The sequence below is a fragment of the Felis catus genome, chromosome X (assembly GCF_018350175.1).
Source record: "Felis catus isolate Fca126 chromosome X, F.catus_Fca126_mat1.0, whole genome shotgun sequence".
NCBI lineage: Eukaryota > Metazoa > Chordata > Mammalia > Carnivora > Felidae > Felis > Felis catus.
The window spans coordinates 23019903-23045395 of NC_058386.1; the positions used below are offsets into that span (position 1 = coordinate 23019903).

A 25493-nucleotide genomic window follows, 5' to 3' on the forward strand; every position below is an offset into this window, starting at 1 on the left:
TTTTCTTATAACCTGTAGCCATTGACAAATACTTGAGGATGGCAGAGTAAAACATTTCTCCAGGAACTCCCTACTATCTTAATTCTAATGCTTTGCTAAGGGGAAAAACCAACTTAGTTTGATAGTAGCTAGGTCACTGGAGACCCTCCCAGGGTACGTTGTCGCAGGACAAACATGAGGAAGAGTCGTTTTGCCCACCTGGCCACTCCCCTCATGGGGATTTAGACACCTCTTAGCATTGGCAGGTCAGTATAAACTTCTGACTCGGATCAGGCCTCTGTGACCTGATTCTGCCTTGAGCTGTATGAGGTCGTCACAGAATCGCAGGGTAGGACCCACTCAGGCTCTACAGCCGAGACTGTGGAGCACGGGCACTCACACACACATTCACACAGATTGCAGACTTCCACCCAGGACTTCCCTGTCCTGTGTGGCGACTGTCGCCTCAGAGGTTATCAAGCTCCCCTTATGCCTCTAGGGCAGGCCTGAATTCGGTCTTGGGTCCCTGGGGACACTTACCCAATCTGATGCTCCATCCTGGCAGAATTTTCTGATTCCCTCTAGAATCTGAGCACAGCAGTGGCCAACTATTGTTGGGTCGGCAAGGGTCGGGGTTCAGCGAAATCACCAGTGGCATGCCTTTTTTTCTGTCACAGGGGCCCTCAATAAGTGGACTCTCTGCTGGCCTCCAACAACAGTGGCTCAAGGTGCCAGTGCAGCCATCAGCATCCTGGCCAATGCACCAAAAATGTTACAGCAAATACGTAGTGTCCAGGAAGAAACAAGCGACATACACTCGGGGAACCAGAGAAGACTGTTTATTTTGCACCGGTGCCGGTCCAGAGGAGTCACCTCCAAAGGCTGAGCATCCAGCTGGGGTATACTGATCTTTTATACATATGTGCTTCTGGGTTGGGTGGGACTAGTACAGTCAAGCTTCTGGTTGCTGGCTGATATAAGAGGAAAGCAAGATCTCAGAAGCCAAAAGCATGCAAGGGGAGTATCCAGCCTCAGACATCTGCCTGGCCCTTTTTATTTATTTTTACCAGCTTTCCTCCTCATCACCGTGATAAAGAAGAAAACCACATATGATCCGAACAACTGACACAGAAAAAGTATTTTAAAAAATTCAACCTTTCCTTTAAAAAAAAAAAGAACATCTCAGCAAGATATCAATAGGGACTATCTACCAGAATTTAGTAAAGAGCATCTTAAAAAAAAAAACAAACAAAAAAAAACTACAGCCAACATTATATCTAATGATGAGAGACTGGATCCTTACACTCTAATTTCAAAAACAAGGGAAGGTAGTCTGCTCCCACCACACTTATTGTAGATAATACTGGAAAGTCTTGCCATTAAAACGTCAAGGGAAATAAATAATATACATACATACTGGAAAGAAGAATTAAAATCATCCCATTTTGCAGAACACATTATTGTCCCTGTTGACAATTCTAATCAATTTAATAAAAATCCTTCTAGAATTAAGTGACTTCAGCAGAGGTGCGGGATGCAAGATCAAACACAAAAAAACAATCATATTTCTACATACTAAATATGAACATGTGGAAATCAAAATTAAAAATTCCTACGTTTTTAGAAATAGTGTCAAATTACTGATCCAAGATCAGTAGAAGCAAAGCAGGTTAAACTAAACCAGATATTTATGTGGGTACATCATACTTAAAATGCTAAGAGCCAAAGAATAAAAAAACAATTGAAAGTTTAAGAGAAATAAAGATAAATTGCCTACCTGGGAATGCTGATTTAAATAATGCCTGCCTTCTCAAGAGTATCCATGCAGAAGTGGAGAAAATGGGGCATCATCTTTGCATTTCTGAAAGAAAAAATATAGCTGTCAACCCAGAATACTATGTCCACAAAAATTCTCTACAAACTAGAATGAAATAAGATATTCACACAATGCAACCTGGGACCACTGTTGCTGGACAATCCATAACACAAGTAATACTAAAGGAAGGTCTTTAGGCTGAAGGGAAAGGGTACCTCATGGAAATGAAAAACTATGGGAAGGAGTGAAGAGGACTAGAGAGGGAAAATATGTGGATAAATATGACACCTTTTCTCTATTTTTCAAATACATCTCTTTGAGGCATAAATGGTTAAAAAATGGGAAAATATATGAAAAGGATATACCTGTCATATAGGAAATATGACAAAAGAAAGGAAAAGGATTCAAGAAAATAAAGTGTTTTGAGGATACATTCACATCAAGTGGTACTTTCCTTACTCTACACACTAGGATAACATAACAATTAGTATGCCTGTCGCTAGAACAATAATTAAACATGTTGTAGATAGTAGTATAGTTAGTATGGCTGTATAATGAGTTCTTCCAAAATTTATCTTTTATAATATACTTATTATTTACTGTTTTAGTTTCCCACAAGGTTGTACGTCAATAAATATGATCATCACATAGTTTGTACCTGGCACATGTTGCAAAGTGAAAAATTTACTGAATCAATGAAATATTTACCTGAAATAAATTATGTGAAATGATAAAAAAAAAGATGCATTCCTTGGGAAGATCATTTGCCTTAACGAAAACTATTTCTCTTACAGACATATGGATTGTATTAATGTTTTATTAAAAAAACCCCTACAGATCCAAAGTATTTCAATAACTAATTTCGGCAGAGATAAACACTTCTACTAATGGTACTCCAGCCTCTTTAGCTCAATCATCCTGCTGAGAAAATTTAAGAAAGCTGTAAGATATTAATACAAGGAAGAAAGCTTTTGAAGAAACAGAATCTCAGAAGAGAAGTCTATGTGTTTTGATCCACCCGAATTTGCTACTGTTTTCCCCTTGAAGGTTTCTACTGATTCCAAGGATGTGACTGAGTATCCAGAATATTAAACAGGAAGTTGGAGGTAAGCAGGTGAACAGGAAGGACTTCCAACAGTCTCAACCAACCCAGTGGACACAGACTGGGCCTGACAATGCACCAAGAAAGAGAGGTTCTGAAAAACAAACCACAGTTCATTTGGCACCCCCAAGGAGCTATGTCCTAACGTCAATATGAACATAAAGTAACTCCACACAAAAACGAAGATGCAGCTTCAAGAGGATTCAGTCTCTAACTATGATTAGATTAACTCTTCCCATTGTAACTGCCTCTCAAAACCACAAGCTCCCTAAAAAAAGATAAAATCACCCAGAAACTTCAATTATTTCTACACTATTTCATACAGAAAACTCAGCCTGCATTAAAAAATAACCACACACACAAGAAGGAAATGGGCAGGAAAAGAATACCTGTTATCACATGTGAGATTCATTTTCTCCATTTAGTGAGGATGTTCGACAGAGAAAACTAAGACTTGCTTACACCAAGCAATTTAGAACAACAGTGAGATATCACTACACAACTATTAGATGAGCAACAATGAAAAATGCTGACCATAACAAAAAGATGACAAGGAAACAGAGCAAATGCAATTCTCATGTTCTGCTGGTAAGGAGTACAACAGTATATTCACACCACATAATACTTTAACATACCATAAAAATAAATGAAATCTACAACTGTCCTGTGGTCCAGCAATTGTTTCCTGGGTTTTCAAGAAAAAATGAATTTACATCTACCCACAATAACTCCTACAAAAATGTCTACAACATGGGAAAGGGTAGAGGGCTGGGGCAAGGTCAGAAAGGAGATATATGAAGTTCACAAGGAATCTTGATGGGGAGAAGTGGATATTTGCATTATCTTAATCGCAGTGATGGTTTCATAATAAACACATATCTTGAAACTTATAGTTAATTTTAATGATGTGCAATTTACTTTAAATCAATTATACCTCAATGAACCTGTTCAAAATGTGCAGCATGCACCAAATATGTGTCCTAAACAAATGTAGAGCATTAAATCCCAAATGAGGAAGCAATGAACTTTAAATGATCATCCACCTCAAGAAACTGAAAAACTCAGTGATTTTTAAGCAAAATTATAAAAGAAATAAAATGATAAAATCAATGAATGACATTTTTAAATTACAAACAGAAAATTTTTAAATCCAAAAGTTTTATTAATTAATTAATTAATTAATTAATTAAAATTCAAGTTAGTTACTATGCAGTGTAGTCTTAGCCTCAGGAGTAGAACCCAGTGATTCATTTGTTATACATGACATGTGCTCACCCCAAAAAGTGCCCTCCTTAATGCCCATCACCTATTTAACCCAAAAATCTCCCAACAAGTAAGAGCCCTGGGCCACATGGCTTCCCACGGGAATTCCACCAGACCTTAAAAAAAAAGTTAATACCTATTCTCCTCAAACTGGTCCAAAAAATAGAAATGGAAGGAAAGCTTCCAAATTCATTGTATGACACCAGCATTAATACCTTGATTCTAAAAGCAAAGATCCCACTAACAAGGACAATGAATTACAGGCCAATATCCCTGATAAACATGGCATGCAAAAATTCTCAACAAGACACTAGCAAGTCAAATTCAAAAGTACATCAAAAGAATTATTCACTGTGATCAAGTGAGATTCATTCCTGGCTGCAGGGCTGGTTCAATATTCGCAAATCAATCAACATGATGCACCACATTAATAAAACAAAGGATAAGAACCATATGATCCTTTCAATTGATGCAGAAAAAGCATTTGACAAAACATAGCCTTCTTTCCTGATAAAAACCCTCAAAAAAATAGGGACAGGAGAAACATACCTTAACATCATAAAAGGTATATATGAAAGGCCCACAGCTAATATCATCCTCCAAAGGGAAAAACTGAGAGCTTTCCCCCTAAGATCAGGAACACAACAGGAATGTCCACTCTCATCACTGTTATTCAACACAGTACTGGAAGTCCTAGCCTCAGCAGTCAGATAGCACAAAGAAATAAAAGGCATCCAAATTGGAAAGGAAGAAGTCAAACTTTCACTCTTTGCAGGTGACATGATACTTTACATGAAAATCTAAAACACTCCAGCAAAAAAGTGTTAGAGATGATACATGAATTTAGCAAAGTTGCAGAATATATAACCAATGTACAGGGGCACCTGGGTGGCTCAGTCGGTTAAGTGGCCAACTATGGTTCAGGTCATGATCTCACAGTTCGTGGGTTCAAACCCTGCGTTGGGCTCTGTGCTGACAGTTTGGTGTCTAGAGCCTGCTTCAGATTCTCTCTCTCTTTCTCTCTCTCTTTCTCTCCCTCTTTCTGCCCCTCCCCTGTTTGCACGTGGTCTCTCTCAAAAATTAACAAACATTAAAAAAATTAAAAAAAATAAAATCAACATACAGAAATCAGTTGCATTTCTATACACTAATAATGAAGCAGCAGAGATATCAAGGAATTGATCTTATTTACAATTGCACCAAAAATATAAGATACCAAAAGTTGTTTTTTGATGCTGCCACTGTTTTCTTTTTGGAATAGGGCAAAAAATGATAACCTCTTGACAACATTTATCCCCCCCAACGTGTAAAAATATCCAAATATCACATTATCACTACCAAGAGGGCAGGATGGATTATCACCACAGATCCTTGAGACATACGCAAATAGCATAAGAAAAGTTATGAAGATATTTTGAAGTTATCTGCAATCAATAAATTCCAAGAAATAATCAGCTCAACAAAAAAGAAAAAAAAAAAAGGAAAATCTCAGCAATTTTCTATCCATTTAATAAATTACATCTGTAATTAAATCCTTCTTACCAATGATACTATACTCTTATGCCTGAGGACCTGATATTTTCCAGTTAAAAACAAAACAAAACACTAATCTTGCACCATCTTTTCCAGATAATAGAAACATTAAAAAAAAACTCCTCAGGGGCGCCTGGGTGGCGCAGTCGGTTAAGCGTCCGACTTCAGCCAGGTCACGATCTCGCGGTCCGTGGGTTTGAGCCCTGCGTCAGGCTCTGGGCTGATGGCTCGGAGCCTGGAGCCTGTTTCCGATTCTGTGTCTCCCTCTCTCTCTGACCCTCCCCCGTTCATGCTCTGTCTCTCTGTGTCCCAAAAATAAACGTTGAAAAAAAAAAAAAACTTAAAAAAAAAAAAAAAACTCCTCAATTACATTATGAGAGTACTATGAACTTCACACCAAAATGACAAGAAGATGATAAAAAAATCAATGGTATGTAGTGGAGAACTGGATAAATGGAGCACTGCCTTTCCAATGCTGAAAGAAAAATAAAAATGTCAACCCAGAATTACATATGCAGAAAAATTACACTTCCACTATATATATATATATATATATACATACACATATACATATGAATATGTGATTAAATATATGATTATTTTCTATTTCTTTAAATGATAACAAAAATAACTACTCTACTCTACCTACATACCACAGAAAAACCTGATACTCCAACTTCACTTAGACCACCAAAAGTCTACTCTTACCAGATTGTAATTGGTTAACTCAAACCTCCCATCCCACGGTGTCCAACAAGCTTCAAGTAGGGAGCTGAAATTTAATAACTGCTGGGTGAAAGAGCCTGCCTTTCACTACAATCCAGTGCCAATGGACAGCATGTGGAAAATCTAGACTTCCAGTCCCTGGGAACTAATGAGATGCTGTTCCCTTCCTTGCTGAGGTGCTGTCAGAGGAGACATAGTAAAGATTAATGACTTTGAACACAGCTCATGCTAAGAAGTCACTCTGTATGGTGTCAGTTGAGTCTACATGAGGGGCTGTAGGCTGACATTTCTACTTTTTCCATCAGGGAGGAATTAATGAAGGTCTAGTGGGGAGCCAAAACTCCCAATGCCACCCAGCAATAACCAAGAATTTCCCCAATTCATGAGTCAATAGAGGCCAAGGGAGAACATAGACCTCTACCACACCCAGCAAAAGAGGCAGTGCCTTCGCCTTTTCCTTTGTGGCATAATTACAGAGGAAATAATAAATAATCTTGAAGGAAGAAACAAATTACCCAATCAAAACAATAGAGAGGAAACAGATGAGGGTTTAAAAAACAAAACATTACCAAAACTAAGACTCAGAAACCTATGGGTCCATAAGAAACATTCTAACAATCTTGGTACTCAAATCCCATAAAGATGGAATAAAGTATGGGACCTGAAAGAATATTCTAAGAAATAATGCCTAAAACCCTCTCAGTTTTTCAAAAGACATAAAAGTAGACATTCAAGAAGCTTAGCAAAGCCCTATCAGGATAAACTTAAAAAAATCCACACCAAGAAACATCACAGTCAAACTTCTAAAAACTTAAGACAGTAAAAGTTCTTGAAAGCAGCAACACAGAAACAAGACCTTACCTATAGGGGAAAATATTCGAATTAAGAGTATTTTTTCATCAGAAACCAAGGAAGTCAGGAGATAGTGGCACATTTTTCAAGAGCTGAAAAGAAACAAGTGTCAACCCAGAACCCTACAATCAGTAAAATTATCTCAGGACTGAAGTGAAAACAAAGGTATTTTCAGATTAAGGAACACTAAAAGAAACTGATTGCCAGCAAAATACCCCAAAAGAATTGCTAAGGGAAGTTTTCTAAATAGAAAGGAATGATAAAAGAAGTAACCCTGAAACATCAAGAAAGAAGAAAATAAGGTAAGGAAATACACAGATGAAAAGTATAAACCTTCTTTCTCCTTTTGAGTTTTCTGCATTATGTTTTTAGCTGAAACAAAAATTCTATGGATTCTACAGAAGAAATATTTAAGATAATTATATTAAAAACGTGAGGAACATAAAAAGGATGTTTTAAGAAGATTACTAGACTTCACTAGAAGTGGTAAAATGATAACAATAGATTTTCATAATGATAGAAAAACCAATCTTTTGATAAATAGCAGATATAGAAGACATCCAGAGTAATCAGTAAAAAGACTAATACAACAAGATACATTCAAATACAGTATATGTAAGTAAAATTTGAATTCTAAGAAACTGTTCAAGTATCCATGGGAAGGTTGACCAAAGAAAACAGAAAAGTTAAAATAGGGGGAATGAATAGAAAGAAAAAGATACACATATAAGTCCTAATATATAAATAACATTAAATGAAAATGGGCTACATATACCAACTGAAAGACAGATACTGGCTGAGTGAACTCAAAAAGAAAAAAAAAAGACTCAACCATTTTCTGTCTGTAGCAAACTCACTTTAAATGTAATTTTTGGGGGCACTTGGTGGCCCGGTTAGTTAAGTGTCCAACTTTGGCTCAGGTCATGATCTTACAGTCTGTGAGCTTGAGCCCCACATCAGGCTCTGTGCTGACAGCTTAGAGCCTGGAGTCTGCTTCAGATTCTGTCTCCCTCTCTCTCTGCTCTTCCCCAACTCACACTCTGTCTCTATCTCTCAAAAATGAATAAACGTTAAAAAAATGTTAATAAATAAATAAATAAATAAATAAAATTTTGGTAGACTGAAAGTAAAGGATGGGAAAGTATACATCATGCCAACTATAATCAAAAGAAAGCAGGAAAAGCAATAATAGTATTACACAAACAAAATTCAGAGCAAATAAAATTACCAGAGACAGAAATGGATACAAAACAAGGACAAATGCTCAATCCAACAAGACCATACAGTAATCCTAAATGTATCAATACCCAGCAAACAGAGCTACAAAGTGAGAGGCAAAATTGATACAAGTGAAAGGAGAAATGGATGAATCCACAATTATAGCTGGAATTGTCAACCTTTCTCTCTCTACAACAGATAGAATCAAATATATACAGAGACAGCAAAGATACTGAAGAAATTAACAATATTAACTGACAGGATCTAATATTGATATTCATAGAATGTTGTGCCAAACAACAACAAAATACAAATTCTTTTCAAGCATCCATGGAATATATACCAAGATAGTCACATCCTGGGGCATAAAAGAAAGCTTAACAAATTAAAAATAAATGAAATCCGAAGAGCGTGTTCTCTGACCATAATAGAATCAAATGAGAAATCAATAATAGAAACTGTAACAGCAAATCTTCAAAAATTTGCAAACAAAACAGCACACTCGTAAAACAAAAATATCCATGGGTCAAAGAAGGAGTATCAAGGAAAAAATTTTTTAAGTCACAGAAAGAAATGAAAAAAAAAACAAACAACATATCAAAATTTGAGATTGAAAATAGAAATAAAAAATAGCAAATAAAAGAGGAAACTTTTCCCAGTTCATTTCATGAAGCTAGTATTACTAAAGTATAAAAATCAGACAAAGAAGAAAGAAACCCATGACAGGTAAATTAATATCCCTGAATACAGACACAAAATCCTTAACATACTATTAGCAAGTAGAACTCAGAAATATATAAAAAGATTTATGCATCACAAACAAGTGAGTTTAAATTCAGACATCCAAGGATGATTCAGTATTTGAAAACCCATCAATGTAATCTACCATATCAACATGCTAAAGAATGAAAATGACAAACTTACCAGTTGTTGAAGTGAAAACCATTAATTCAATACCCAGATATTCATGATAAAAACTCTCAGAGAAATAGGAGTAAAGAGAAACTTCCTAATCTTAATAAAGAGCATATACAAAAGATCTAAAATATACATTATGCATAACAGTTAAAACCTCAATGCTTTCCCGCTAAGTTTAAGAATAAGGCAGGTATGCCTACTTTCACAATATTTATTCAAAAGTGGGATAGAAGGTGAGCCAGGACAGTAAGGGAAGAAAAGGAAATAAAAGGCATATAAACTTGAAAGGAAGAAATAAAACTACTACTATTTGCAGATGAAATGATGTCTACATAGAAAACCCAAGGAATCTATAAAAATTTCTTAAATAAGTGTCATCAGCAAGGCTACATGACACAAGATGAACATATAAGTTCAATTGTATTTCTATATGGTAGCAATGATCGTGTGTATGCTGAGATTAAAAAAAAAGATACAATTTACAATTGCTTCAAAAAATAAATACTTAGAGACAAATCTAACAAAATATGTATAGGCCTTGTTAATAAAACTACACAATAATGATGGAAGAAACCAAAGAATATTTTTAAACAAATGGAGACACATATCATGCTCATGGATTGGAAGATTTAAGACTTAGTAAAGATTTAAATACTCCCCAAGATGATATACAGGTTTAATGTAATTCCTAAATAAATCCTAACAATGTATTTTATAGATATTAACAAGAGCATTCTATAATTGAAATGAACACAAAATGGAACTAGAACACCTAACAAAATTTTGAAATAAAGTTGGAGGAATCACTCCAATCATTTTCACGATGTATTATACAGGTATAATATTTAATAAATATCCAACATTCAATATAATATTCAAGAAACTGTGATATTAATAGAGAACTAGACACCTAGATCAATGAAACAGAATGGGAACCTAGTAATAGCCACATGCAGTATGGCCAATTTATTTTTTTAAAGCTGCAGAAGCAATTCAGTTGAGAAATAATTCTGTTCAAAAACTGTGCTATCATAATTGGATACACATAGGTCCAAAATAGAGCTGCAATCTAAAGTTCACACCTCATACAAAAAAAGTCAACTGAAAATGTATCATAGATCAAAATGTAGAATAAAACCTATAAAACATATAGAAAGGAAATGAAATAGGATAGAAACATTCAGGTCCTAGGGCTAAGCAGAGTGGATAAAATGGACAGCAAATGTACACTCCATACAAGGGAAAATTAATAAATTAGACTTCATCAAAATTTAAAACTTGTGCTATGCTGGCAGTTATACCTTCTGTTAAGTAACTGGGAACAACAAATTACATACTGGAAGGCATCATTTACAAGCCATGTATCTATCTGACCAAGGATGAGTATCTATAACATATAACCCACATTTTAAAAAATCCAACAGGAAAAAGGTCAAAATAAATGAACAGAAATTTCACCAAAGAGGATATACATATGGCAAAGAGTCACATGCAAATATGTTTAACATCACAGTCATTAGGCAAATGAAAAATAAAATCTTAATGAGATATCACTATACGCCTAGATTTTAGAATGGCTGAAATAAAAAATAGTTATACAGCAAAACTCTAGCAAGTATGCAGACAAACTCATATCCTGTTCGTTACAATGTAAAATGCAGCCATTCTGAAAAAGTTAGGCTATTCCAATAAACACTTAACATGCAAATACCATATGACATAGAAATAGTATTTTTGAGTATTTATCCCTGAGAAACGAAGATTCATGTTCACAAGGAAACATGTACTGAAATGTTTATCACAGCTTTTTCTGTAAAAGCTAAAAACTGGAAACACCCAGATGTCTTTAAGAGTGAATGATTAAACAAAATGTGGTACATCCATACCATGGAATTCTCAGTAAAAACAACAACAACAAACCATTTATACACTCAACAACCTTGATGAATCTCCAGATAATTATGCTGAATGAAAAAAAAAAAAGCCAATCCCAAAGGTCAAATAAAGAATGATTCCATTCATAAAATACTCATTAAATGAAAAATTACAGAAATGAAGAACATATTACTTCTCAGAAGTCAGAGATGAGCAAAGGGACAGGGAGGGAGGGGCTGGCCTATAAAAAGGAAACACCAGGGATTCTTGCAGCAATAAAAAATGCCCTGTGCCTTGCCTGTAGAAGAGTTAACATCTTGGTTGAGATATTGTATACAGTTTTATAAGATGTTAACATTGGGTGAAAGTGGGTAAAGGATACAAGAATATCTCTATGTTCTTTCTTATAACTACAAATGAGGGTACAGTTACCTAAAAAGAGAAAGCTAAATTATTATTATCTATGATCTTGATATAAAGTTGGATTTAGTTGGCCATGGGAAGAAAAAATACCTATTAACTAAAACTTATTTTAAAAAGCAGTTTGAGGGAAAATACTGGTTTCTTGTAATAGTCGACTAGCTCAAACAGCCTATTGAGAAAAACCGGGAAAGATGGAAATATATAAAAGATATCTCTTCAAAACACCACAAACTCAAGGCAATAAGCATGGAAGGCACAGGACCTCAGGAAGAAGAAAAGCCCAGGGAGTGAGATCCCAGTGTAGTGGCACTTTCCCCTACATTGTATTTGCAAATTCCAAAGAGGTGAGTGAACATTCAAGGCACTAAGCAGAAAGTAGAAATAAAGCCGCTAAGTCCCTGAGCAGGTAGACTTTCCTATACTCTCACCATTGTCAGCGGATACACATAGAACTTAGGGTCCAACAAGGCGGAAGGCTAATGAAACCAAGCAAACCTCATGTGTTCTTTTAACATCCCTGAGGGGCCATGCCTTAAATGTCCACATGAACCAGAAATAAACAGAAAACACCTTGTAAAATATGAGACCCAGTTTCAAAAGGTCTCAAGGAAGAAAACAACTTTCCATAAGTAACTGCCTCTGAATGGCAAAAGAAATCCTCCCTACAGGAGGAAAAAATCACCCCGAGCCTATAGTTATTTCTATAGTACATCATACAGAAAATCTATCAAGCAATAAAAGTAACCATATATGCAAAAGTATAAATGGGAGGGAATAACATAAGGCCTTTGATAGGTTTTCTCCATTTACTGGGGATGCCTGGAAAAGAAAGGATTAAGACTTGGTTAGACCATGCAGCTCAGGATGACAGTGAGATACCACTGCACACTTAACTAGAAGGGCCACAGTTAAAAAATACTGAGCTAACAAGTGCTAACTATAATGTAAAGTGACTGAAACATTCACACTGCTGTTTGGGTATAAAGTGATATAATCGTGTTGCAAAATATTTGTCACATTGTAAAATAAATTAAAGAGACCCTAATCATGTGATTCAACAATCCATTCTTTGAAGTTTTTCTAAACAAATGAAAGTACACGTATAAAGACCTGTACAAGAATGTATACAGCATGAGCAGAAGGGGAGAATTTGGGCAGCATAGGCAGAAAGGGAATATGAATGTACCACAGGGAAACTTGGAAAGGTGGGTCACATGGATATTTACATTACCTTACGTTACGTTACCTAATATGTCTAAAGGAAAATTTACAGCATTAACTGCACAGGTAGAAATATTAACAATTTAAGCCCTGGTACCCACCTCAAAAAATTTTTTAAAAGTAGCATTTTCTACTAATGATAATTAAAAAACATGAAACAACAAAATTAAGATCAGTGAATAGATTCTGAAATACTGCAAAGAGAAGACCGGCAAATCATGAAGATTTTTTTAATAGAATAAAATAATTAACTTGATTGTGGTAATCATTTCACAATGTTTACGTATATCAACATCACACTGTACACCCTAAATATAGACACTTTTGTCAATTATATCTCAAAAAATATGGAAGAAAAATGTAAAACTCCTTGCAAGATTTATCAACAAATTTAAAGACACACATTATCAATAAATGTAGAAGAGATCATTACTATAGATTCTAGAGATGAATACATATTATTTTTAAAAGCATACTAATAAATTTGAGATTGTATGAGATGATGTATAAATTTTTTAAATCATAAGAAATCTCAGTAGTCCTGGGGCACCTAGGTGGCTCAGTCAGTTAAGTGCCCCACTCTTGATTTCGGTTCAGGTCATAATCTCACAGTTCATGAGATCAAGCCTCATGTTGGTCTCTGTGATGTCAGTGTGGAACCTGCTTGGGATTCTCTCTCTCCCATTCTCTCTGCCCTTTCCCTGCTAATGTGTGTTCTCTCTCTCCCCCTCTCTCTCTCTCTCTCAAAATAAATAAACATTAAAAATGAAGACATTTCAGTAGTAATTATTAGGTAAATTGTGTCTATAATGAAAATCCCTATTACAAATGAATTCCATGGCCTAGTGTCTAAATTCCTGATCGTTTCCACATGACAAGAAAGAAGTAACAACAATCATGCATAAACTCTCTCACAAGATGCAAAAACACTCCCCAAAATGTTCTAGGAGACCCTCATAAACTTTACACCAAACTGACGAAGATAAGGTCAGAAAGTAAAATGCAAAGCTTGTATCTCATATAACCAAATGCAGAAAACAACTTACGTTTGAAAAATGGAATCAAGAATGCATCAAGTATAAAACACATTGTATAAAGTGAGGTTCATCCAAGAATGAATTCTTGTGGGTTTAACATCTTGAAATCAAAGCACTTTAAGAAAACAAAGGAAGAAACTCATGAACTATTGCAATAGATACAGAGAAACCATCTGACATAATTAACCACCCAGTTAAAATTTAAAAACAAAACAAAACCCCAAAATGAAAATTGAGAATATTGCAGCAAACATACTTAGGGATGAAATACTGAAAAACTGGAGTCCTGAGATCAGAAAAGACACAAGGATTTCTACTGTTGTTAGCTCTACTAACAATTTATGGTTGTCCTAATCAGGGAAATACAAGAAAATATTTAAAAGATCCTAAATTGGAAAGGAAGAAAGAAAACTGCCATTTTTCACAGATTATGTGTTTATGTTTCCAGACTAACTAAAAATAACCTGTAAGCAATGTATTAAAATTAATAAGCTGAAGATTTAGCAAGATTGATGAATACCATACAATGAAACATAAACACACATTACTGAGAAAAACAATTCTTAAACTTTTTATATTTATCCTTAGAAATGGCACAAAAACTCCACAGGGCAAGCTTTTATCTTTGAGGTTTATTCTATAAACTTATCAGATAAACTTTGAGAGTCACTATAACCCTAATCATTGTTACCGTTTTCACTGCGATCATGGTAACAGAAGCCACTGAATATAAGACAGATTTTAAAACACTCTTGACATCCAATGCCAATGGAACTGTTTTCTCTCTTGTTTTTAAGCACAACTTCTTGTTCTGTTGTGCACTGACTCAAAAAAAGGGGAAAAAAGCAAGATGCATGCCATCTTATTTCTATTTCTTCAATTTACCATTTATTAATTATGCATATATTGATTGTGTGCTCTGTAAAAAATCTTCAGAAATGCAGACATATATTCCCTCCCAGAGGTAACCATGATTAGCAACAAAGTGTATACATTAGCAGATATACACATAAATATGTATTCACATAAATAATGTATTTCTACATTTTCACATATCTGAAAGTAACTTATAATCTGCTTTTTTTGTTTGGCAATTGATTTTGAAATTTTCTTCTATAAATTATATAGTTCTTCCTTATTGGTCACAAAAGGTGCACCGTATCTACGGCACAAAGCATAATTTATTCAGCAACAACAGTTTTGCCTCTTTTGTACCCACACTTTCACACACACATTTGTGAGCAAATGTGTCAGATGCAGTACTAGAAGGCAAATTACTGTGGAAAGTGTAGGTAAATTTTAAAATTGGTAATAAAAGAAAAAACAAAGGCCGAATTACCATCAAGAAGCCAGGGTAATTTTATATCCCTTGAATAAGCTGCTATCAAGACAAAGAAGTATCTTAACATGAATTTAACTTTCTCTAAGTATTAAGCATATTTAATAGAGTAATTGCCAATTTATACTTAGTTTATGTATATACTTAGATGCATCTGCTAAGCCCATTTGTTAATCAATTATTATATAATTATTTGAATATCAAATCTATTATATATTAAACCTATACATATTCTTGTGCATATCTTTTCATTATTTTCTTTATGTTCTCTATATTGCTTTTATCAGTGACTGGTTCTGATATTTACTATATTTATATAAATCACTTCTACTATAGATTATGTTTTGCCAAAGCATGACAGTTTGTTACATGACAGCTATAGATATAAAATACTTTGCAATAGGCAATACAAGAGTCACTTTATTATTCTTTATCAAGAGACTCTGGCTGTTCTCATTCAATTTCTCATCCAAGTCACAACATATTAGCAATAATAGTAGCAACCATTTTGATATTTTGCAGAGGAATGTGTTTTATTTTGTATTTATGTGCAGATATCTTTTTTTTTAAGTTTATGTATTTATTTTGGGGCAGGGGAGGGAATGTGCACCCAAGCTGGGGAGAGGCAGAGACACAGAGGGAGAGAGAGAATCCCAGGCAGGCTCTGCTCCCTCTGATCCCATGACTGCGAGATCATGACCTGAGCCAATATCAAGAGTCAGATGCTTAACTGACTGAGCCACCCAGGCGCCCCTAGGTGCAGATATTTTTATGAATTAAATATAAAATAAAATGTTATGTTTCTGGCTTTTGTTATTTTTCATACCAGCTGTATTTTTGCTTTTGCTCTGGTTTATTTCTAGTGTCAGTCAAATAAATTATTCTTTTATTTATACAAATGGAATAATTCGGATTGACATAAAAGCTACTGAAGTTTTTGAAGAGTTTTATTAGTAAACATCATATTTGACATCTATATCAAATATAAATAATATTAATGAGGTGAATAAATATATGTCCACCAAAAATTTTTGAGAAATAAAAATATATTACTGATCCATGAACAATGACTTAAATGATGGCTACCTTCTCAACAGGATTCATAGAAAACCAGCAAAATGGAGTAGACTGTTTTCAATGCTGAAATAAAAGATACAATTTTAAACCCAGGACTGTGAAAGTAGTTTCCAAACCACAGAAGTCTTACTGGTTCAAGGTCCTAACTATAAAACATTTGACCAATAAACATACTGACCAGAGGAGGGTTCCTAAGAGGCCTTGCTGACAGATTTTTTTTTTTAATGGGGAAAAATCTGAGCAATGGTATCAAAAGCTACACACCGCAGTGGAAACAGGATACACATAATTAGTCCAGCCCTGGGGCGTCTGGGTGGCTCAGTCGGTTAAGCGACCAACTCCTGATTTTGGGTCGGGTCATGATCTCTTACTTCGTGGGTTCAAGCCCTGCATCAGGCTCTGCGCTAATAGCACAGCATGGAGACTGCTTGCGATTCTCTCTCTCCTCTCTCTCTGCCCCTCCTACCATGTGCTCTCTCTCTCTTTCTCCCTCAGAATGAATTAAAAAATACACTTAAAAAAAAAGTTAACCAGTCCAGTCTTGTCATCAAACAACAAAACAAACAAATAAAAAGCCAGGTGGGGCAATCAGTCTACAGATTTCCTCTGTTATATTATCTAACACGACCAGTTTTTAACAACAACAACAAAAACTCTGAGATATGCAATGAAAATGTGTTGCTATAAATCCTGCAATATAAGAAATTCTAAAGGAAGTTCTTCGGCTTGAAAGAAGTGATATCAGACAGCAATTAAAATGGAAAAAAGAAAGTCCTCTAGTAAAATAACTATGTAGGTAATGATAATGCCTAGTATAATTAAATATTGATGTTCCTTTCATGTCATAACCGACTTAAAAGACAACTTCACAAAACAGTATCTATAAAATTATCATCTTCTAATTATAAAACTGTATTGTGGTCATATAACATATACAAATAAAATATATTTGACAATAAGAACACAAGAGAGGGAGGTGTTAATCTATATTGGAATAAAGAAATAAAACCATATAGTACCACAAATTCACAGGAAGACATGAACAGTACATGTTTCAGAAACAGTACATACAAAGTTTAATATAAAAAAATATATAAACACAATTTGCTCCCCTTTCCTCTAGCTTCTTAAACAGATATAAAATTATACAAAATAATTATTATAACATATAACAATGTAATGTTGGGTATATAACATATCAAATAATATGTATAACAATAATAGAAAAATGAAAAAGCTATCTAGGAATAAATGATCTATATTTTACTGGAATTAGTTTAATGTAAATCTGAAGGAGAGTCTAATAAATTAAGATTTCTATTTTAAACCATAGAGAAACCACTAGGGTAATAACACAAAAATGTAATGCTGGGCCATAGAACAAATATGAAAAGTTTTAAAATGACTAAAACAAAACAAAGTATGTTTTCTGACACAATGGATGGAAATTAGATGGTATCTTTATTACCTCGATTGCAGTGATTGTTTTACAGGTATATGCATATGCTCAAACCCATCAAGCTATATATATTAAATATGTGCAGTTTTTTTAATTATCAATTATACCTCAAGAAAGCTGTTAAAAAAACAACTGATAGAAATTTGGAAAACTTAAAAATAAGGGGAAATGAAACCACTGTGGATCACATAAATAATACGTCAAAGAACAAATCAGATAGGAAAGCAGAGAGTAAAAATGCACATTTTTATGCAAAAATGTAAATAGCATTCTGTAAGTAAAATATATGATTTGCAAAATTCACTCAAACATAAGCTCAAGATTCATATACTTAGCTGAACATAAAATGTACTTTGTTGGGGCGCCTGGGTGGCGCAGTCGGTTAAGCGTCCAACTTCAGCCAGGTCACGATCTCGCGGTCCGGGAGTTCGAGCCCCGCGTCAGGCTCTGGGCTGATGGCTCAGAGCCTGGAGCCTGTTCCCGATTCTGTGTCTCCCTCTCTCTCTGCCCCTCCCCCGTTCATGCTTTGTCTCTCTCTGTCCCAAAAATAAATAAACGTTGAAAAAAAAATTTAAAAAAAAATGTACTTTGTTTAAGAAAATTAAAGGAAAAAATAAACATCAATAACCACTTTTTAATAAAATTTTAATATATGACAAAAAGACCACAAAGAAAGGGGGGTAAAAGGCACAATTTTCTTATTGTGAGATGGCATGTACATAATTTGGTATTTTGTTAACTCTAACTAGACCAAGATAAGTAAAGGTTTTGTATGCAACCTCGAGAGAGACCAGTAAACAGAATATGAAATGGTACAGGTAACATTTTAGACTACTGTAGCTTTAAAAATTGCCACAAATCTTATCTTTTATAATATAATCCATATTTCCTTATTTGTGTTTTACTGGGCTATACCTAGTAAAATTATGAACCTCTACTACATAATTCATATCTGGTACATGTTGGGAACTAGCGAAGCATTTAGGTAATCAATGAAAAAATTTAACTGGAGTACATTAACCAAATAAGATCAGGAAAGACCCACTGTTCAGAAGATCGTTGGCCTAACAGACACATGAAAAGATGCTCAACGTCGCTCCTCATCAGGGAAATACAAATCAAAACCACACTCACATATCACCTCACGCCAGTCAGAGTGGCTAAAATGAACACATCAGGAGACTATTGATGCTGGAGAGGAGGTGGAGAAAGGGGAACCCTCTTGCACTGTTGGTGGGAATGCAAATTGGTGCAGCCGCTCTGGAAAACAGTGTGGAGGTTCCTCAGAAAATTAAAAATAGACCTACCCTATGACCCAGCAATAGCACTGCTAGCAATTTACCCAAGGGATACAGGAATACTGATGCATAGGGGCACCTGTACCCCAATGTTTATAGCAGCACTCCCAACAATAGCCAAATTATGGAAAGAGCCTAAATGTCCATCAACTGATGAATGGATAAAGAAATTGTGGTTTATATACACAATGGAGTACTACGTGGCAATGAGAAAGAATGAAATATGGCCCTTTGTAGGAACATGGATGGAACTGGAGAGTGTGATGCTAAGTGAAATAAGCCATACAGAGAAAGACAGATACCATATGTTTTCACTCTTATGTGGATCCTGACAAACTTAACAGAAACCCATGGGGGAGGGGAAGGAAAAAAAAAAAGAGGTTAGAGTGGGAGAGAGCCAAAGCATAAGAGACTCTTAAAAACTGAGAACAAACTGAGGGTTGATGGGGGGTGGGAGGGAGGGAAGGTGGGTGATGGTTTTGAGAAGGGCACCTTTTGGGATGAGCACTGGGTGTTGTATGGAAACCAATTTGACAATAAATTTCATATATTGGAAAAAAAAAGATCGCTGGCCTTAAAAAAATTATCTTGCTGATATAAAGATTGAATTAATAAGATCCAGAAGGAATAAAAACTATAAAAAATTATTCTCAAAAAAAAAGTATATATGTACCTGTCTCCTTTCAGTAATAACTAAGCAGTTCTATCAGCCCAAATTTTCTGCTGGAAAACAAAAACAAAAACAAAAACAAAAACAAAAACAAACTAGGAAAGCTAGAAGACATTAAAGATATTCAAAGGCACCACAAACAGAGGGGATAAGCATTTGAAGAGACAAGATCCCAGAAAAGAAATCTAAGTGAGGAGACCCAAATTTGGTGTCTCTCTTCCCCTGAAGGTATATGCTTATGTAAAGGGGGTGATCATGAAGCCAAGGTGCTAAGCAAAAAGTTACAGTGGGAAAACTAAACAGCTGAGTAGGGAGGGCTTCCAGCAGTCTCACCAGCTCAAGGAGTGGGCTAGAACTGAAGGTGCATGAAGGAGAAAGGCTCTGGCTCACAATCCAGGGGTCCATTTGACATCCCTAGGAAGCTATGCCATAAGTAACTCTATGAACCAGAAATAGAAAAACCTCTCACAAAAACTGAGATACAGCTTAAGAATGACTTCTCTAACTGCCATGACATGAACTGCCCACGTACTCATTGCCTCTCAGAAGCAAAATCAAATGCTCAATGCAGGAAGAAATATTCATTGAGAAGCGCCAATCACTTTAGTGGTATTTCAAACAGAAAATCCAGCATGCAATAAAAAACAGCCACACATGCAAAAGCACAAATGGGAAGGAAAAGATTACCCTCCGGCTTGTGATCCATTTACTCCATTGATGGGGAATACCTACCAAAGAAAGAATTTGCATATTCAGACAATTCAGAGCTACAGTGAGGTACCACTGCATACTGATTAGAAGAGCTATGATTAAACCTACTGTTGAATGTTAAGAATAGTTCTGAAAATTGTGGCTTCCTGCCACTAAAGTTCAAATAGAAGCTGTAGAGTATCTTGGTGAAGATATTCTACTAGGAAATTAAAGATAGGTTGATGGCTTGTGACAGCTGCACTTTATATGCTAAAATCTGAGTTCCTATGATCCTATCATTTATGAGTATTTGGGTATATGATAACCCAACTACTGAATTTTCTGTAGCCTAGTATTCCACATGAATATTTCAAACCATGGAACCATGGTGAGATTTTGCACTTTAATGATTACATTAAAACGGCACACTCATGGGCTTAAACCCATGAACCCTGAGATCATGACCTGAGCCAAAACCAAGAGTCAGATGCTCAACCAACTGAGCCACCCAGGAGCTCCTGAATAACCAGTCTTAAACAACCTCTTCCACAAGAGAGAAAAAGTAAAAAACTCTGGCCAAAATGTTTTATAAGACCTCTATAAACTTGTCATCAAGCTGATAAGATCATTATAGGAAAAGAAAATCAAAGTTATTTATGCCTCATGACAAACACTAAGAAATAAGTTAAAACCTTATGTTTGACAAACAGAATCCAAAGAGAATTCAACTATAATACACAAGGAACAAGAACACAAGAAAGGTCTAACTTGTGTTTAACATAAGAAAGGTTTCTTAGTTTAACATTTTCAAATCAAACAACCTTGACAAACAAAAGAACAAAATTATGTCATTATGTCAGGAGATACAGAAAAACTATTTGATATAATTAACCACACACTTATGATGTTTAAAGCAGCTTAGAAAAATGTAGTGTAGCATATATAATTAATGGTGAAATACTGAAAAACTCCCTGATATCAAAATAAAGACAAGGATGTCTATTATCACCACTTGTATTCACCATTTTAGGGAAAATTTAGGGCAATAATATAAGAAAAAGAAGAAAAAAGGGATCAACAAACAACAAAATGAACCCGCCTTTATTCAAAGATCACCTATTTCTAGACTCTCTCAAAACAACCTGAAGTTCATGTATTAGAGTTAATAATTCACCAAGATTGATGGACACCAAAGAGTTGAACATAATATACACATTTTTCTGAGAATAACAATTCTCAATCAACTTTTCATATACATATAAGAAATGGCACAAAAACTCCACAGACAAGGATACATTTTTAAGGCTTTTTCTAAACACTTTTTCAAATGAATTTTGAGTCAGAATACTCTTGTCACTTTTTTTGTCTGAAATCATGGTATTCAAGACCCCAAAATATAAGATAAAGTTGACAATACACTTGACATTTAATCCAAGGGAAACAATAAAAAGAGCATTATTTGTGCCAGTTTTACCCATGGTCCCTAGCATAATGACCTAATTAATGACCTTAAGTAATTTAATTAATTTAATGATCTTGAGTAATTAGAGAACAGCTTTTTAAAATTGGACCATGATTAAATTATTTTCTCCATAAAGCTTGTTATATTTTTATTTCTCTTGTTTCTAACATGTTTTCAGCATGATTTCTTACCTATTCTGTACTACCATAAAGGGAAAAAAAGAGATGTTAAAAAAAAATCACTAGTGATATGCCACCGTGTGACTATTTTTAAATTTTTTTTTACTACTTATAAATCCAGTGTACACTCAGTGTAAAGCTTTAAAAAATGCAGATGCATGTTTTCTCTCAGAATTAATAATGATTATCAATAAAATGTGTATACATATATTCACATAAATATGCATTTACATAAAGAATATACTTATAAATGTGTGTACATATGTGAAATTATAATTTGCTTTCTCTTTTATTAGCAATGTGTCATGGAGTTATCACTTGTAATTAATAAGATCTACTTAATTCGTTGTAAAGGTTCATCATATCCATGGAATGAACACAATATAATTTATTAAAAAATAGCTCCTTTGCCAATTTTGTAAATATATGTTTATACTCAACTGTGAGTAGCTGTGTTGGATACAGTCCTAAAAGGCAAATTCGCATTTTAAAAAGTATATATAAAAAAAAGAAGTTGCTAAAAATGCAAAATTAATTTTCAAAAGCCAAGTACCATTTCATAATTCCTTGATAATCTGCCATTAAGATAAAGATTATCTTGTTATTAAATTTGCACTAATTATTAAGCATATTTAATGACAATTTACATTTATGTTTATATAAACTGTTGTATTTTACCAATCTACTTGTTAGTTTATCATTTTATAATTATTTGAAATAACAAAAATTTATATATTAAAACTATATATGCATATACTGTTGTTGCTTCCTGTTATGTTCTATATATTGCCTTTACTGAATTAATATTACTATATATATAGTACTATGTGTACTGTATTGACATAAATAGTTTCAGATAGAGGATATGATTTGCCAAAACAAGTATTTTGCTGTAAATAACTCAAATGTTACTTTATTACTCTTCATAAAGGATTTTAATTTCTGCTCAAATATTTTCTCATGCATGTCGACATCACACACAGATGAGCAATTATAAAAATTTTGCTACTTTACTTAGGAAGGTGCTTATTTTATTTGTATATAATTTGTAGATGTGACACATATTCAATAAGAAATAAAAATTGAGTATTTTTTTTCCTATGGGAGATCTGCTTTGCTATGGTTTATCGATATTGTCAATCAAATTTTTATTTTTATTTAGAAAAAAGGAGTAATTTGGATTGATGATATATGTATTGAAATTTGGAAATATATTATTAAATTATACATTAGATTAGCATCTATGTGAAATATAAAGAATATCAGTGAACAATTAAAAACATCTGAGAAATATACATTACCTATCCCACAAAAATGATTTAAAAGATAGCTGCCTTCTCAGAAGAATCCATAGAGAACGTGAGAAAAATAAGAATCTTCCCAATGCTGAAAGAAAAATTAAAACTGTCAACCCAGAGTTCTGTATCTACCAAAATTATTCTTCCAAATTGAGAGTTAGGTAAGACAGTCACGTAAACAAACCTGAGACTATTTAGTGCTCGAAAACTGTGATTTGTTGCTACGAGCACGCGGTGAAAACAGAACCAGAGTGTGTATGAAGATCCAGGACCGGAGGGCCAATATGGCGCCATCCGCTGGTGACAGTTGCTAATAGCAATTGACTGGAATGTAAGCCTAGCAATTTGTGTAGTGACCGAAGGACTGCATTTTATTGGTTACAAGTCACTAAGGCTGGCCCACAATCTTGGGAGGGGCCATAAACTCCATTTCTTAAAGCAAAACAGAGTCAAAAAATATATGGGCATTCGTGTTTTTAAAATGCCACAGGTAAGGATCCAAAGGAAGCATTTAAATTGCAAAACAAAAATTATTCAGTAAACACAAAATGTGGGGCACCTGGGTGGCTCAGTCAGTTAAACCTCCAACTCTTGATTTCAGCTCTGATCATGATTCGTGGTTTGTGAGTTCAAGCCCCACGTTGGGATTCTCTCTCTCTGCCCCTCACCTGGTCTCTCTCTCTCTCTCTCAAGAGTAAGTAAATAAACTCAAAAAATAATAAACACAAAAGGAGGAACAAAAAATTAAATAAAAAGATGGGAAAAATAGAAAATGAAGGACAATATGGGTAATTATAAATCCATCTATATCAACAAAAACATTAATTTTTTAAAGTTAAACATTTCAATTAAAATGTAAAAGTTTTCAGACTAGAAGAAAAGCAAGTCTCAATTATATGCTGTTTATAATTTAAGTTGAAGGAGACAGTAATATTGAAAATAACAGTATAGAAAATGATATGCCATGCAAAATTAAGCATTAAAAATGTGAGAGGGGTAAATTAATGCCAAACAAACTAGACTTCCAGGAAAAAAGAATAACTACAGATAAAGAGGGACATTTCATTATGATTAAAGGATTCATTCTTCTGGAAAGGAAAAAACACATACGTTTTATTTTAAAACAATTTTTTTAATGTTTACTTATTTTTGAGAGAGAGAGAGAGAGAGAGAGAGAGAGAGAAAGAGAGGGAGAGAGAGAGGGAGAGAGAGAGAGAGAGAGAGAGAGAGAGAGAGAGAGAGAGAGAGAGAGAGAGAAAAGAGCATGAGCAGGGTAGGGGCAGAGAGAGAAGGAGACACAGAATCTAAAGCATGCTCCAGGCTCTGAGCTATCAGCACAGAGCCTGACACCCGGCTCCAACCCACGAACCGCGGGATTGTGAACTGAGCCAAAGTTGGACGATTAACCAACTCAGTCACCCAGATGTCCCTGGGAGAAACACATTTAAATGAGAAATGTCATCATTACAGAATCTGAAAATAGACAAAATATAGGTGATTTTATGCTAAATAAATTTTTATGCTAATAAGTATGAAATGTAAAGCCTAAATTAACAAAAAATAAGACTGAGGAAATCTGCAAAGTCCTATGTTTATTAAATAAGTTGAACCTATAATGGAAAATCTGTAAGTCCCATGTGCTGGTGATTGAGTTTTCTCCTACAATTGAGAAAGAAATGACAGCATGCTACACAGGACATTACAGAGAACAGAAATAGGGAACTCCTCTAGATGTTTCAAGAGTGCCATAAAAACTTTACAACAAACTGAGAAGAGTATCACATAAAAAGGAAAATCAAAGGGTTTTATCTCTCATGACCAAAATGCAAAAGAAAAAAAATATACATATGTTTAACAAAGTGAACTCAAAGTTGAATCAGGTCTGATACACCATGAACACATTGGGTTTTATCCAGAATAAATTCTTTTTGAATTCACACTTTGAAATCAAATCACTTCAGTAAAACAAAGGAACAAAATAGTGCGATTATTTTAATAGATGCAAAAAAGAGACTTATCATCCATTTAGGATAATTAAAAATTCATAAACTGTAGCTA

The 25493-nt window shown here is 34.5% G+C and overlaps 1 long non-coding RNA gene across 1 annotated transcript in view; it reads right to left on the bottom strand.

Annotated features, from left to right (window-relative positions):
* LOC123383387 overlaps positions 1–25493 on the bottom strand; it is a 68262-nt gene that overhangs the window by 3803 nt on the left and 38966 nt on the right. Inside the window, exons 5-7 of the long non-coding RNA XR_006593081.1 lie at positions 23439–23523; positions 1757–1840; positions 520–730 (exon numbers count right to left, since the gene is read on the bottom strand). This is a non-coding gene — a long non-coding RNA (uncharacterized LOC123383387). The remainder of the gene's footprint in view (positions 1–519; positions 731–1756; positions 1841–23438; positions 23524–25493) is intronic.